This window comes from Spinacia oleracea, chromosome 5 (assembly GCF_020520425.1).
Source record: "Spinacia oleracea cultivar Varoflay chromosome 5, BTI_SOV_V1, whole genome shotgun sequence".
Classification (NCBI taxonomy): domain Eukaryota; kingdom Viridiplantae; phylum Streptophyta; class Magnoliopsida; order Caryophyllales; family Amaranthaceae; genus Spinacia; species Spinacia oleracea.
In genome coordinates, this window is record NC_079491.1 from 87,631,898 (window position 1) to 87,643,799 (window position 11,902).

General features: G+C 41.8%; 1 non-coding gene across 1 annotated transcript; it reads left to right on the forward strand.

The window, feature by feature from the left end:
- The first annotated feature begins 7,742 nt into the window (after positions 1 to 7,742).
- LOC130462246 (small nucleolar RNA R71) lies at positions 7,743 to 7,845 on the forward strand. The gene has a single exon (XR_008922350.1). It is a non-coding gene; the product is annotated as a small nucleolar RNA R71 (small nucleolar RNA).
- The last annotated feature ends 4,057 nt before the right edge of the window (positions 7,846 to 11,902 follow it).

An 11,902-nucleotide genomic window follows, 5' to 3' on the forward strand; every position in this document is an offset into this window, starting at 1 on the left:
TTAGGGAAGAATGAGCAACTACTCAAATTCCAAAAATCTACAAAAAACAAAATATAGCAAATCTAATCAAGGCAAGACCTAAAGGGAAATAAACCAAGAAAAGAAAGAAAGAAAAGAAAAAGAAAAGAAAGAAAAAGGAAAAGAAGAGAAAGTAAAATTAAACTACAAAATCCAAGATAGGGGCCTTTATTATGGAACGAGTATAAAAGAACACTAATATTACCAATCAAATAAATGAATACACGCTAACTAATGTCCTAAATCGAGTGAAAGATTCAAGCATCAAGCAAAGCCAACTAAGGGCAAGCACTAATCAATTCCCCTTCAACCGAGCATACCACGTCAAATCTCTAGATCCTTTCCACCCTTGAGAATAGCGTCTCGAGACACCGCGAAGGCGCCGGAGAAAACAAGATAGGCTACCCGACATCTTAGCATGACAATCCCATTCCATAAACTTGACCAAATCCTCCCTCCACCGACAATGACTCAACTCAAAAGGGTCAAGAGGACTTTTTTAGGGTGTAACGTAGGCTAGGGGTAAGGTGTGGAACAAATTTGGGATTTGGTGCTCATACCTAAAGTGAAGCGCAATGATAGAACTCAACTCAAGCAAATCGAACCAAAAACAAACTCATACCACATATTTGGGGTACCCCCAAGCTTATTCAACAACAATTCTAAACTACAACTCTTTTTGCACTTTTCTTGATTTGATTTTCTCTTTGTTTTTTGTTTCAATTGAAACTTTTCTCATTGCCTTGTTTTTCTCTATTTTTGGCTTTTTCAAAACTTTTATTTCTCATTTTTTTTGCTTATGCATCACTTATTCACTATATACAACATTTTTCCCAAACTTTGCCATTCATACCAATAACAATCATTCCTCAACTTTTCATATTCATTCAAAACCAACAAGCATCATAACACAAAGCTTCACTATCACTTCTAAGGGTGAAAATAAAACAAGGGCTATTAGGCTTGTAATGTGCTTATAAGAAATGAAGGGGAAAGGCTCAAATGGCTAGCAAGGGGGCAAATGCAAACAAAAATATATGAGAAATAGAAAATAAAGTCCTAAACTAAAACGAAAAATAGTCACCGAAAGAAAATGCCTCTATCGTCCCCTAAAGTAGTTCGGTCGCGGTCTCGGGAAGGAAATAGTCAAACTCGGGAGATAAGAAAGTCAATGCCAAGGATCCATGCCACTCAATATATGTAAATGTGTTTGGGCTAATTTGAACATGAACCTCACATGGGAGCAAATACCACTCTCTCCGGTTTCAAGTCACTAGAGATATTGACACCATCTTACCACAAGCCAAGGGTTCAAGACGCATGCTACCCAAAGTTCAACCAACTTTCTTAACACCTAAATCCTAAATTCGACCCAAGACATTAAACACCGTGTAAACATCTACCAATTAGGAATAAGAGCACTCTAGTCTACAAGTTCCAATTTTATTTTCCCAAATCAAGAATATTGCCTAAGAAAACCTAGAAAAACTTGCCTTGACAAAAGGAAAGGAAAAAGAAAGAAAAAGAAAGAAAAAGGAATAAAATAAGAAATCTCACCAAAAGGAAAACAAAAAGAAACACACGAAACAAATGAAAAGAAAAGGAAGTAAAATCAAACTAAATCAAACTAAAAACAAAGAAACTAACATATACAAGTGCACATAATGGTATAGTTTCCAAGACATGAGCATCACAAATAGGCAACTACACAACAAAACTCCCCCCAAGCTAGAATTAGGCCATGTCCTCAAGGCCTAAAACTAAACAAGGAGGGGCACAACTATCCATCCAACCAAATGCCCCATATGCAAGATGCCCGTCCCAAAGAATTCATTTGAGATAGAAGGATATTACCGGAAATGCCGTGGGAGAAAGTACCGCAAAGAACCGGTAAAAACCGAGCAAACTCACCAAAATATCGACGAACAAGGAATCGGTGGAAAGCATGAACCCACCGCAATGAAACCATACCAAAAGGAACACTAAAAAACAATCAAGAAAAATGTTAGTAGACAAGGCCAAATGGCCAAAACAAACCAAAACCATCATAAACTCATCATCATATATACAACTACATGAAGTGGCAAGAAGATCAACACCAACAAGCATCAAAAACTCCTCATAGCAAACCCCCACGTCACACTTCTCCCCCCAAGCTAAATAAAAGCATACCATCACAATAAGATGGAGGAGAAGTGGAGGGAACCCTAAGAGGTGCTTGAGCCCTCCCCACGATGCTCAAGATCATAAAGCCTCCAATATTCATCCATTTTAAGACGATGAGCTTGCGCCTCTTCGTCCGTAAAAGGGGTGAAATTGTAGGTGGGGTCCACATCGGGACCCGAAGCGTGGGTATAGGGGGGCCAAGCATACTCGGGTTTAAGGGGGTAGTTTCCTTGGGGAGGCTCTCCTCGGGGCCCATCCCAACCTCCAACATAATCCTTAGGCCACCCGGTGAAATCCTCGGGCCAACCATCGGGCCGATCAACCGGTGGGGGAGTGGGATACATTCGATCACCACGGTAGTCACTCCCTCCCATCATAGTATAGTCATAGGGAGGAAAGGAGGGGGGAGTGACAACGGGTTGGGAGGGGGGCGTCCAATACGGGTAAGTGGGTGTACTCTCCTCATTCCAACTAGGGACGGGCCCTTGTTGGGGAGGGTGATAAGGATAGTTGACATAGGGGGCAAAGTCCCCTTTGTCAACGTGGTAATCGTACACCCGCACACCGTAGTAGGACGAGTCAAAATCGGGAAAAGAATCTCCCGTGCGGCTCCCTTGAGGAGTAAGAGAAGCCAAGGTACGAGCTTGGTCCTCTTGCCCTTGCAAGATAGCCGCAAGGGTGGATTGCAAACCCGTCAAGTCAAAAGGAGATGAGGGAGGTATATTACCCGCATTCGGGGGAGGTGGACTAGGAGGTCGAGGAGGATCTTGAGTGGAGGTACCGGTAGTCTCGGTAGTGGCGGTGGTGGTGGCGGAGGTGACAAATTTCTGATGCCGCGGAAGCAAGAAACGGACACTAGAGGACCACAAAGTAATGAACGGGTGCGGAAGATAGCACCAATCGTCTTTCTTCACTTGCCAAATAAATTGCGCCTCATGGACCGTGTAATGGAGCCAAGTGGCATGGTACATCGCTCGGATGTTCAAGAATTCACCACCGGGAACGGGAGTCAAAGCATCCATCTCCTTGGCATGAGGGTTTTTTTGGTAGAAACCGAACGAGAAGAGTGAGCATACCACCAAGGAGGATGTCGGATTTTTTCAAGTGGCAATCCCGAACTTCGATGATCCGGGAGATGAGCAATTGCCCAAAATCAAGGACCCCTTGCTTCTCTTGTGTGGCCAACCACAAACCACCAAGTTTCGTGCCCGGCAAGGCACCGGTAGAACCCTTAGAGAAAAGGGCGTAGATGAGGAGGCGGCTCATGATGCGGATGGCCGGATGATGGAATGAAGAATATTTGGCCGAGGCGGAGAAGAAATCCCCGTCGTCTCCGGTGAGCGCCCTCCACCAACTATTTTCATCATAGTCGTTCGCACATTCGAACCTTGGGTTCATGATGAGCCCATACTCCGAGTCGATGGAGAAAATGGCATTGATTTGATTGTTAGTCAATTTGTGTTGGCGGCCGAAGACTTGGAAGCTCAATTCTATCACACGATCACCGTCCTCATCCTCTATAATATTCTTCCGGGCCGAGGAGAGGAACTCCAATTTCAACCTTTTGTAGGTTGGGGCACTCAACTTCGGCGAACATTTCCCACCCTAGCCCCTTGATCAACTTGTCAACCTCGGCTTCGACCCCCAAGCTACGAGCGCTCTACCGATGAAAGAACTTGGTGGGCTTAATGGTTCTCTTGGAAAGTAGCTCAAAGAAATTCCAAGATCTTTGTTCGGTGAACTCAATGCCGTAGGTTTCTATGCCTGGCAGAGCCGGTGCCTTCCTCTTTGATGTAGAGGCGGTAGGGTTAGATGTGGAGGCGGTGGGGTTCTTCTTGGAGCGTTTGGGTGCCATGGAATGATGAGGTTAAGAAAAGAAAAATCTACAAAAGCAAAAGAAAAACAAACCAAGACACACAAAGAAGGAAAAACTAAGTTAGTTCACAATCTAGGACAAACAAGCAACTACAAAAGCTAAGGTTAAATTATCTCCATCAACTCTTCAACAAGTTCCAAACATTACACCAACTCCTCAACAAGTATAAACTAACCACATTACTCCACACTAATAACCACAATCAATCAACCATCACTTCCACAAACAAGCATAATCAAAGTAGCCGAAAACTTCACATAATCGTCTCAAAAGGTCTAGAGCTTAAACGAAACAAGGAATCAAACATGCATAGCTCTTCTAGACAATTAAAGATCAATCTCATAACAAACAAGCATCAACAAACACTCAAAAACCAAAAATTTCAGAAAATCCAAAAATAGCATGAACATGGTGAAATTGGAATGAAATATAAGATTAAGGGAAAGAAATCATCACCACAAGCAAATGAAGTTTTCAAGAATCAATCCCAAGAAGCCTCTAGAGAACCAATTCACCAAGCACACAACTTTGACAAAATTCACAAAAACCCTAGAAATTGGGGGTTTTGCAAAAATCTGAAATTTTGGGGATTTAAGGGGTTGGGATGAATGAGATTTAGTGAGTTTGATGTATTGGGAGTGAAATTTGTGAAAGGAAGTGAATGAAATTGATGAGGAGTAGTAGTATGAAATGAGAGAAGAGAGCAATGGAGTTGAGGAGGTAGAAAAAATGTCGAATGAATGAAGAAAAGGGGAGGTCTGCGATTTTTTTGAATAAAAGAAGTCAGAATCAGCCCCGCCTGGGTGTGCGACCGAACAGAATAAGATGTTCGTTCGCACAGACCTGTGCGATCGAACATAAAATTCTGTGCGATCGTTTACCAAAAAATGGACATTCTGCCTCAAAAATCAGTTTTGTGCGATCGAACGTCCAAAGCAGTTCGGTCACACAAAACATGATTTTGCAATTTTTTTACAAACTCCCCCTTTAAATCGAAAATTAAGCTAATTAATGGAAATTAATGCATAAAATCAAACAAAAAAAATCTAAAACTAGGAGTTAGACAACCGGGTTGCCTCCCGGGTAGCGCTCGTTTAACGTCATTAGCTTGACGAATCCCCCCAAAGCTCATCGAGGGACAAGAGAGGAAATGAATACACGGGTTGCCTCCCGTTAGCGCTCGTTTAACGTCATTAGCTTGACGGACCCCCCCAAAAGTCAAGGGGGTTCGAACACAACCAACCTTGGGTCATCGCTAGTCAACATGCATTGCTTTGCCCCTTTGGGCACGAACACCTTACCAAAATCACCATTCAAGAGGCGAAAACCAAATAATTCACCACCAAGCTCCTCCTTGGCAAACTTTGGACTGTTGGCTTTCGTGGGTCGCTTGGCTTTCTTTGCCGATTCATGAATCACTTCGGAGGTGTTAGCTCCACTATCACCATCATCACGCATTTCAAATATCACAGAGATGGTCACGACATCATCAAACTCATCCCCAGACACCTTTGGGATTCCATGGACAATCTTGTCATCAAGAGAAGACCTAGCAAGCTCATTATCACACTTAAAAACACGAAAATAGTTAGAAGGATTAGCATGTGAGCTAAAGCTCTCAATACAAGCAATAGTTTCTACCTTCATACAACTTTTCATTGTTGCAAAACATCCTTCACCAAGGGGAAGCTTGAAGCTAGCTTTTGAATCCCCCGCTTTCAAGGTGATTAGGCCCCCTTGCACATCGATAAGAGCACCCGCGGTTGCCAAAAATGGCCTCCCCAAGATAATGGGGGTATGGGCATCCTCATTAATGTCCAAGACGACGAAGTCCACAAGAAAAGTAAGCTTGCCAACAACTAGGGGAACATCCTCGATCCTACCTCATGGAAACATAACCGATCGATCGGCTAGTTGCAATGACATAGTGATAGGAGAGAGATCACCTAGATTGAGCTTCTCATAAGTCTTATATGGCACGATGCTCACACTTGCCCCCAAATCACCAAGAGCATTATCAAATTTGAGCGTTTGAATGCTACAAGGGATAGAAAAACTTCCGGGATCATTGAGTTTTGGGGGAAAGGAGTGTTGAATTAGAGCGCTACAACTCTCCGTGAGTTGCACGGTCTCCTTCGCTTCACAACTTCTCTTGCCACTAAGAATATCTCTCATGAATCTAGAATAGTGAGGCATTTGTTTGAGTGCCTTGGTGAAAGACAATGACACATAAAGCTTGCTAATGGTTTCCCAAAACTTGTGAAATTGATCATCAAGCCTTTTTCCGGAAAATCTTTGAGGGTAGGGGGGAGGAGGAATTGGGAGAGGAGGAAGAGTATTCTCCTTCGACTTAACACCATCTCTCACGTTGTCGACATGAGACTCCTCTTCCGCCTTATCACAGTCCGGAGACTCATTCCCCGTAGAATCCTCACCCCTAGAGCAAGATGCATCAACTAGCCTAGCACCATCATCTAGAGTCATCCCACTCCGAGTCACAACCGAATACATTTGTTTAGGTGCTTAACCTTGGGGTGGGAGACTAGTGTGCACTTGTTGCTCTTTGATGGTGCTAGCTAGTTGTGCTAGTTGGGTCTCAATCATCTTCAAGTGAGTGTTGGATTGCTTGAATCCATCCTCAAACTCGACATTCTTCTTGGCTTGCGCCCCCACAAACGACTCCATGAGAGCCTCAAGATTAGACTTGAGAGGCGGGAGTGGTGGAGGTGCATTGCAATAACCACTAAGGTTTGGTTGATATTGGTTACCAAAGGTCCTTGGTCCATTGAATCCGGGAGGTGTAAATTGAGACACACCATATGGACCTCCCGAGTTCAAAGGATAACCCCCACTAGAGGCACCCCTAAATTGCCCATAAGAGTAGTTTTAACCCCCTCCACCTTGATGGTTGGGATTATAACTACCTTGGTTGTATTGCCCTTGATTGCCAAAACCTTGAGGTTGACCATAGGGTGATTGGCCTTGATAGCCTTGCGCTCTATAGCCACCTCGGCCTTGGCTATCATACCCACTTCCTTGGCCATAGCCTTGGTGGGAACCATACATGGGGGGCCCTCTAGGTTGCCTAGAAAAATTTTGATTATTGGGGTTATCATTTCTAGACCTCTCATTCAAGGCATGAGCATATTCCATATCAAAATCACCTTCATACGAAGGGCCATAATCCACAAAAGACACACTATGAACCAAGGGGCATGCATTGGGGAAGTGACCATAATCTTGGCAATTATCACAAAAAGAAGTGTCCGGAGGCATAGTGTCATAGGAACTAACCTTGCTCTTCCCCTTAGTGAGAAGAGTAGCCGAAGGTGGTGGAATTGTACATGGTGATGGTGGTTGGCTTGTTGCTCTTCCCGCAAATGGAGATGGTAGTTGGCTTGGCGTGCTTTCAAGTTTCTCCAACCTCGAGCTAAGCTTCTCAATTATCCTAGCTTGCTCCATAGCATAAACCGATCCTTTGCCATCATCATTCCTTCCCTTGCCATCATAGTCCCTTTCACCAACGTGCCAAGCTTGATAATTTTGGACCACGTCCTCAATTATCTCCTCAATTTGATCATCGGTTTTGTTCATGATGGGACCTCCCGCGCCCGCATCAAGGCTTATCTTTGAACATGGGCTCAACCCCAAGTAGGAGGTTTGAAGTAACAACCACTTAGGGATCCCATGATGAGGGCATTCCCTTTGGTACTCTTTAAAACGGTCCCAAGCTTCGAAAAGTGACTCGTCTCGCCTTTGCTCAAAGGATTGGATTTTGTGGTGATATTCCGCCGTCTTCCCATGCGAGTAAAACTTGCTCAAGAACGCACTAGTCACCTCGTTCCAAGTGCGAAGTGACTTGGGATTGACCTCCTTGTCAAGCCAATCACTAGCTCGCCCAAGTAGAGAGAAACGAAACAATGTCAACCTCATGTAGTCCGATGTGACACCATTGTGCTTGATTGTGTCACAATAGTGCTCGAATTGTTTGAGGTGTTCGTGAGGTGACTCGTTACTCTTCCCACAAAAGGGGTGGCTTTGGACCAAGTTGATCAAGGCAGGCTTGATCTCAAAGTTGTTGGCACTCGTTTTGGGAGCTTGAATACCGCATGTTGCTTCAAATGCCCCCGGTATTCCCAAGTTCTTAATCGGGAGCGCCATAGTCTCAAAAGCTTGCTCACTCTCTTCTTGCTATAGGCCTACACTCAACGATTCGAATCTGTTGTGGGTTGATGAGCTAGACCGAACACGCCTTAGTCTCCTTAGTGTTCACTCCAATTCAAGGTCAAGAGAATGGAGGGTCCTTTGACGATCACGCCCCCTATCAAGCATACAAACTCAAGAAAACCGTGAGTAATGCCAAGGAAAAGAAAGCTAAGCAAAATTGCAATGTTTTTGTATTTTCTAATGATAAACTAGTCTCAACTAAACTCAATAACAACGACCGTTCCCCGGCAATGGCGCCATTTTGATAGGGCTTTTTTCCGTCGTTGAAAGAAAATTGCCTCACCAAACAAAATTTATAAAATCACTAAACTAACCGGCTATATATATGGACTATAGCGGCAAGTATAGGGATCGTCCCATAGAAACGATGGTTATCGAGTTGAGATATATTAAGCTAGTTCAAACAAGAATTGGTTTGAATTATCACTAAGAAACTAAAACTAACAATTATGCGAAATTGAATAAAGATAGGGAAATGTTAGGGAGTCGGGGATAGGCTACGGAAATCGGGGGAAATGAACTAAAATATCTAGCAATGGTGATCATGAAACGACTTGGCAAATAGGAAAATAGCATCAAATGACGAACCCGCCACCTCTCGGATGGGGTACGCTAAGCGTCCAATCTACGGAAGAGCTTTCGCCTAATCCTAGACTAAACAAACTTGCATATAATAGGCACAACTATTTTCTTACACAAGATAGGCTCACAATCTCTTGCATAACCTAACCTAGGCTTCCAATTGAATCTAATCGAATAGCATTTGCAACTACCACTCAATTAGGCATGGATATCCTATTACCAAATCATATTTAATCACATTAATCAATCAACAATCAATCATCAATTTCCCCTAATTAAGCCCCTAGATTCTCCCCTTTCCCTAACCTAATTCTACTCACTAATCATTCTAGAAATTAAGAAATCCATTAATTCTAGGCTAGCAAGCATGAAATTGAAAGATTAGAAAGAGAGAATCAAAGAGTAGAACAACCAATTGAACAATCAACTAGAAAATTAAGAATCAAAGTAACTAAAGTCAAGGCAAAGAAGAATTCAAGAATTAAAGGAATTCAAGAACAATCAACAATCATAACAAGAGCAAGAAGTAAGAAATTGAATTGAATTGCAAGAAATTAGAAGAAGAGTTTAAGAAATTACAACTTGATGCTTCAATGGAGGAGAGTTTCTCTCTCTAGAAATTGCTGAAAATCTATTTTGGGATTCTAAAATGTTAAACTATAATTCTACAATAAAATAAAAAACGAAAATTTTATTTATAAGTTTCCCCAAATAGAAGCCGAAATTCAAAAATAAGCATCCCGCACAGCCATTCGGTCGCACATACCCTCTGTGCGACCGAACATAAGAAACCCATTCGAGCAAACATTAAGCCCTGTGCGAGAAAACGCAGAGAAGAACAATTCCTTCGTCATGTGCGACCGAACGAGAAATCCTGTTCGGTCGAATGGTGTTTTCTTGGCCTTGTCTCCTTTGAGCTTTGATTTGGTCGAACAGAAAAACCTGTGTGGCCGCACAACTCTTGTGCGGTCGAACACAATAACCTGTGCGGTCGTTTACCAATTTTGGGGCATTCTGTCTCCAAAAATCCATTTTGTGCGACCGAACAAGAATGAACGTTCGGTCGCACAAAACTGCAGATTCCTTGATGCCATCAGCCCTCCTCTGTTCGGGCGCACAAGTAACAACTCGATCGCACAAGCCCTGTTTTGGCTCAATTATACTTGTTTTCCATCACTTTTCAATATAATCACCTATAAAGCACAAGATGGAAAGAAACTTATAAAAATCACACAAAAAGCTATAAAAACTACTCCCTCCGTCCCAGATTAGTTGTTACACTTACCTTTGCACAAAGTTTTAGGTGATATGTGGTTGTTTGGTTATCAATTATTATTTTATTGAAAAAGTAGATGTGATAGGAGTTAGTGGGGTATTTTTTTAATTGAATGAGAGAGGGTGTGGGGACCAAAAATGTTTGAGTGGGAAGAGAGAGACAATATAATAATTGTGGGGTCATTTCTAATTTAGAAGTGTAACAACTAATCTAGGATGGACGAAAAAGGAAAGTGTAACAACTAATCTGGGACGGAGGGAGTATAAAAAAGCATAACAAACTAACATGAAATCCTATCCTAGGAGCGACATAAATGTCGCTCATCAGAGTGCTCTCAAGCGCATTGTGCGCTATATTTAAGACACTATTGATTATGGTCTTCATCTGTATAAATCCACTATTTCGTCTCTTGTCTGCTACACGGATGCGGATTGGGGTGGTTGCCCAGATACTAGAAGATCTACCTTCGGGTACTGTGTCTTTCTTGGTGATAACTTACTTTAAAACGCCAACCTACTCTATCTAAATCCAGAGGCAGAATACATGGGGGTTGCTAATTAATGCAGTTTCTAAATCATGTTGGCTCCGAAATCTTCTAGTGGAATTGCGTTGTCCTATCAAGAAAGCTACATTAGTCTTTTGCGACAATGTTTGTGCGAAATATCTTTTCGGGAATCCAGTTCAGCATCAACGCACTAAACATATTGAAATGGACATTCACTTCGTACGTGAAAAGGTGGCCCGTGGGGAAGTTTGTGTTCTTCACGTCCCATCCCGTTACAAAATTGCAGACATTTTCACTTAATTAAGGTCTTCCGCGCGTACTTTTTGATGATTTCAGGGACAACCTAAGCGTACGACAACTTCCCGCTTCAACTGCGGGGGTGTAATAGACTATAAAAATAGTCAATGCACATATTAATATAATCCCTTATACTAGTATGTGTCCGTGCTATTGCACATGTACCTATAAAAAGTACGGAGTATGAAAAAAAACTCTTAAACGAATATGTTAATTACAATGTTTATTATTTGGCAATATCAAAACGCACAACTACAAAAATAGCCTAAGAAACCGGGTAAAACAAGGCAAAGAAACCTCACTTTATACGGTGCCTAGGTAGTAGGTCTCTTAGCAAAAGAGACCGGAGTTTTGGCATGGTTTCTTTGATATATCTAAGAACCCGATTTTGGCATAAAACTGGTTTCTTATATCATTTCCTATGAATTTAAATACAAAGAAAAAGAGACCGAATTGAGGAAATATGCGGTTACTTTGACTGTACTAGGAAACCACTTTGTTACAAAGTGCGGTTTATTTGATTTTTTTTAAGAGACTGTATATTAAGCATCTACAGTTTCTTTGATGCTCCTCAATTATAAACGTGCAATCTAAGAAACCAGAATTATTAAATATCTAGTTTCTTTGATTTTTTTTTTATTAAATTTTAAATGGCAGCTACAACCAATAAATTAGTGACAGATTATATATTTTCAAATTACATGGTACCTGTTAGATTCCATCCAGTATCCAAATTGGCTCAATTCAATGGTAAAAATCCATTAACTCTATATTATGTGCATAAAATACTCCAAACCGACCAATGTACCTTCTTGTTCTCCAACGCAAAAAATTAAATAAAACTACTATAATATAACATTCTCCAAACTCCAATCACAAGCTTAAATCCAAAAGAATACTTCAAATGTATTAACTTGCTATGAGATTCGCAAAACATTTGTTAGAAAGTGTCAAT